The sequence below is a fragment of the Pelobates fuscus genome, chromosome 10, assembly GCF_036172605.1.
Source record: "Pelobates fuscus isolate aPelFus1 chromosome 10, aPelFus1.pri, whole genome shotgun sequence".
Classification (NCBI taxonomy): domain Eukaryota; kingdom Metazoa; phylum Chordata; class Amphibia; order Anura; family Pelobatidae; genus Pelobates; species Pelobates fuscus.
This window is the reverse complement of record NC_086326.1, coordinates 10,687,850-10,693,142: the sequence shown is the minus strand read 5'-3', so window position 1 is coordinate 10,693,142 and position 5,293 is coordinate 10,687,850. Positions and strand designations below refer to the sequence as shown.

At 42.8% G+C, this 5,293-nt stretch overlaps 2 non-coding genes across 2 annotated transcripts; one reads left to right on the top strand and one right to left on the bottom strand.

Annotated features, from left to right (window-relative positions):
- The first annotated feature begins 160 nt into the window (after positions 1 to 160).
- TRNAG-CCC (transfer RNA glycine (anticodon CCC)) lies at positions 161 to 231 on the top strand. Its single transcript has one exon. It is a non-coding gene; the product is annotated as a tRNA-Gly (tRNA).
- A 2,121-nt stretch (positions 232 to 2,352) lies between these two features.
- On the bottom strand, positions 2,353 to 2,423 carry TRNAG-CCC (transfer RNA glycine (anticodon CCC)). The gene has a single exon. It is a non-coding gene; the product is annotated as a tRNA-Gly (tRNA).
- Positions 2,424 to 5,293: the final 2,870 nt, after the last annotated feature.

Here is a 5,293-nt window from a genome sequence, read left to right as displayed (position 1 = left end):
AAGGTAAACATTAAGGTGGAGAATTAAGGTTTTCACCCTTTTACCACATGACTATTATGAATTTATTCCCGAATGGTGTGTAGTATATTTTTACAACAGAACATGTAAGAGCAATGCTCAAAGAGTGCATCTTGACAGTTAGAGTACACCCATGCAGCTTGCGCTAGTAGTGTAGGGGTATCATGCAAGATTCCCATTCTTGCGACCTGGGTTCGAGTCCCAGCTAGCGCATTGTGTGACAATGCTAGTTTTTATTCTTAAACTGCACATGTGACTTAGCTATAATTTAGAAACAGTGATTATATTGTGCTTTGATTGATTACATTTCTGATGAGTTTTATTTTTTCACTGGCTTTAAGAAATCTTTACATTCCCAAGTTGAAGTCAACAGTTCTTATGGAGCAATTTTCCCCATTGCACGTTAGACAGATTTCAATCATTCAGTCTTTATTCTCAACTTACCAGTGCCAGGTAAGTTGAAGTCAACAATTCTTATGGAGCAATTTTCCCCATTGCACTTTTATCTATCCTTAATACAGATTTCAACCATTCAGTCTTTATTCTCAACTTACCAGTGCCAGGTGCAGTATGACACCTTCTATAAAGTCATTTGCTCATTATGGCTTCATAGCAGGTGTTTAGAATTGATCATTATCTTTAAGTCTGAATGCTTCTGATGATGACATTTCAAAGATTATTTTCTGGATTCTGTTCTTTTGGGGTGTCATTATTCGCTGGTTGTTAAACTCTACGGCATGTATCCTTCTTTGAAGTCATTCTCTGTGCCCTAGACTAACATTGTCTTAATGTGATGCTCTTCATTGGGGATTAACGATTCTGACCAGGAATGATCCATCCTTTTCCATTTAAAATAGGAAGCTAATAACTTTATAATAGTCAGAAGAATAATGCATCATCTAGGCATTGATACCAAATGATTTATGTTGGCCTGATCCATACCCATGGTTAAGAAATGAAGCATTTCTAGGTAGGCATAAATGCTTGAAAGAAATGAAACCTAGCAGATGCCAGAGATGTCTATTGGTATCTAATGTCGAGAGGGCTGACTCCAATTTGGCATTGGCAGATTATATATGCTTAAATTAGATTTTAAGAAAGAATGTTTTGTTGAATGTAGCTTTCTCTTGATGTGAAATTTTTAAAAGAAGCACATAGGTCCCACCGAGATTTGTACTCTGATCACTTAATTCAAAGTCCAGAGTGCTAACCATTACACCATGGAACCCCTACATGACTCCACATACTGGAAGAACCCCTGGATCTCAGATCTTCGATAACGGTAGAATATCACCTCTCACTCAATTTCAATAAAAGTGGGTAATTGTAAGGAAAATGTAGACTTTGCACAAGTAGAAGACTTTTCATGCCAAACATGCTACACACAGTGTCAGGATGGCCGAGCGGTCTAAGGCGCCAGACTCAAGATCAACTTCTGGAATGGTTAGCACTCTGGACTTTGAATCCAGTGATCTGAGTTAAAATCTCGGTGCTTCTTTTAAAAATTTCACATCAAGAGAAAGCAACATTCAACAAAACATTCTTTCTTAAAATCCATATTAAGCATATATAATCTGGAGTCAGCCCTCTCGACATTAGATACAAGACACATCTTTCTTCAATAGACATCTCTGGCATCTGCTAGGTTTCATTTCTTTCAAGCATTTATGCATATCTAGAAATGCTTCATTTCTTAACCATGGGTATGGATCAGGCCAACATAAATCATTTGGTATCAATGCCTAGATGATGCATTATTCTTCTGACTATTATAAAGTGATTAGTTTCCTATATTAAATGGAAAATGATGGATCATTCCTGGTCAGAATCGTTAATCCCCAATGAAGAGCATCAAATTTAGACAATGTTAGTCTAGGGCACAGAGAATGACTTCAAAGAAGGATACATGCCGTAGAATTTAACAACCAGCGAATAATGACACCCCAAAAGAACAGAATCCAGAAAATAATCTTTGAAATTTCATCATCAGAAGCATTCAGACTTAAAGATAATGATCAATTCTAAACACCTGCTATGAAGCCATAACGGGCAAATGACTTTATAGAAGGTGTCATACTGCACCTGGCACTGGTAAGTTGAGAATAAAGACTGAATGATTGAAATCTGTATTAAGGATAGATAAAAGTGCAATGGGGAAAATTGCTCCATAAGAACTGTTGACTTCAACTTGGGAATGTAAAGATTTCTTAAAGCCAGTGACAAATTAAAACTCATCAGAAATGTAATCAATCAAAGCACAATATAATCACTGTTTCTAAATTATAGCTAAGTCACATGTGCAGTTTAAGAATAAAAACTAGCATTGTCACACAATGCACTAGCTGGGACTCGAACCCAGGTCGCAAGAATGGGAATCTTGCATGATACCCCTACACTACTAGCGCAAGCTGCATGGGTGTACTCTAACTGTCAAGATGCACTCTTTGAGCATTGCTCTAACATGTTCTGTTGTAAAAATATACTACACACCATTCGGGAATAAATTCATAATAGTCATGTGGTAAAAGGGTGAAAACCTTAATTCTCCACCTTAATGTTTACCTTATCATTTGGGTTCAATGCCTAGACGATGAATTCTTCTGCCCATTAAAAAGTAATAATTTTCCTATTTTAAATGTAAAAGAATGGAACATCTGTAGTTTATCTTTCTTCTTTGCTCTTACCCTGTATTTAATTAGGTAGGCAGATTACAGATGCAGCTGTTATTCATATAGCTTGATATGTAAGATATATCTTTGATAGACACAAGACTTTTGCCTTTTTATTTTTGCAGAATACTGGTAAGTTTTCTATCTCTAAATAAATTAGGTTTTTCTCCACAGGTATTAATATAACAGGTATTTTGTAGCTGTGTACCTCTGTACTTCAGTTTTTCCACAGGAACAGGTACCTATATATCTTTTATGCTTCTTTCAGCCTCTCAGACTTTATTCGTATTGAATCTTTAGATTCTCCTTTTTTTCCTGCAGCAAGCTGCGACCTTTCCTTCCTCCCAGTCACCGACTCGGCGTCACTTCATGGTCTGCTCTCTCCTACTCCACGGTCTATCCTACTTCGGGGTTCGAGTGTTCCCCTCCCCTCAGGGCGTGTACATTTTACGCAATCACGCAGTCAAACATCAGTCAGCACGGTCCTCCTTTCATCCCTACCCCTGCCCCGTGTGAGTACATTGGCCGCACGGTCCTCCTTTCATCGTTCCCTCCCCTTTCCCAGTGTGGGTACGATGGCCACACAGTCCTCCTTATATCCCTACTCCTGCCCAGCGTAAGTACGGTGCCATCACAGTCCTTCTTTATCCCTCGTCCTGCCCAGCATGAGTACGATGGCCGCTATCACCCTGCCCAGTGTGAGTATGATGGCCGCACAGTCCTCCTCCTGCCCAGCATGATTACGATGGCTGCACAGTCCTCCTTTCATAGCTCCTCTTGCCCAGCGTGAGTACGATGGCCGCCCGGTCCACCTTTCATCCCTGACCCTTCCCAGCATGAATACGATGGCCACACGGTCCTCTTTTCATAGCTCCTCTTGCCCAGCGTGAGTATGATGGCCACACGGTCCTTCTTCCATCCCTCCTCCTGCCCAGCATGAGTACGATAGCCACACGGTCCTCCTTTCATCCCTGCCCCTGCCCAGCATGAGTACGATAGCCACACGGTCCTCCTTACATCCCTCCTCCTGCCCAGCATGAGTATGATGGCCGCACGGTCCTCTTTTCATGGCTCCTCCTGCCCAGCATGAGTATGATGGCCGCACATGAGCTATAGCTCCATTAACATTCTCCATGACAAGCATTTCAGTAGTTTGCATAGTGAGGGATAGTGATGTCGCGAACACAAAATTTTCGGTTCGCGAACGGCGGACGCGAACTTCCGCAAACGTTGGCGAACCGGCGAACAGGGCGAACCGCCATTGACTTCAATGGGCAGGCGAATTTTAAAACCCACAGGGACTCTTTCTGGCCACAATAGTGATGGAAAAGTTGTTTCAAGGGGACTAACACCTGGACTGTGGCATGCCGGAGGGAGATCCATGGCAAAACTCCCATGGAAAATTGGTTTTATTAAGATGAATGGTATCCCTCATTCATCTTAATAAAGGTGAGGTAATCTAGACTTTTTTGACCTAGGCGACTTCTCTTCTCAGTGACATTACCTCCTGCTGCACTGAAGGTCCTTTCTGACAGGACACTTGAAGCGGGGCAGGTCAGAAGTTCTATCGCAAATTGGGATAGCTCAGGCCACAGGTCAAGCCTGCACACCCAGTAGTCAAGGGGTTCATCGCACCTCAGAGTGTCAATATCTGCAGTTAAGGCGAGGTAGTCTGCTACCTGTCAGTCGAGTCGTTCTCTGAGGGTGGATCCCGAAGGGCTGTGGCGATGCGTAGGACTTAAAAAGCTCTGCATTTCCTCCATCAACAACACATCTTTAAAGCGTCCTGTCCTTGCCGGCGTGGTCGTGGGAGGAGGAGGATGACTTTTGTAACGGACCGTTTCAGCATATGAGGGGTTAAAATCCGTTTAGGCGATAATCCCCTTTTCTCAGAAAGGCACAGCTACTGCAGAACATCAAAACTCACGAATTGGCTATAGGCGAATGCATCAAACTCCCGAACTGCATACCAGGGAATAAGATAGCACTCCAAGCTGGAACCTCACGAATAGCTGCCAGCAGATGAATAGGAAAAGCAGACATCAGCTTACACTCCTAGCAGTCAATCTCCAACAGCATACAGTGAATCCCCCCAAGAACGAGACAAGGCTCCGTGTTGAAGGTCAAGCAGTGGTCTGAGGTGCTGGGGCACCCAGCCTGGTTTTTATTACATGAGTACACATACAGGCCACACCCAGGGGGAGGCATAACATAACCAATCACATACATGGTTCAGCCCACACATCCCCTCCCCTCAGATAACATTAAACCCAATTATCCGGTACACCTTTTCAGCCAAGTTCTGGATGTACCCCCAAAACAGGGGGTACACCTTTAAATCCAGCATCGCTGGATAGCCCTTATTCAGGGGGACACCATATTCAAAATTCAAGTCATTCGGATGAACGGTTCGGGAGATATGGGGTTCCAAAGATTTGACCGACCGCATGGGTAAAGTATCCGAAAACAGTTCCATGCATTTTGGCCCTGCGGTCGGTCACAAACAAGGGAATGAAAACAGACGAATTGCCTGTGTTATAGAGCCTGGAGAGGGTTTGAATGAATTCCCTTGTTTGTGGGGTTCTTTCTACCGAACGGCGGGTCAT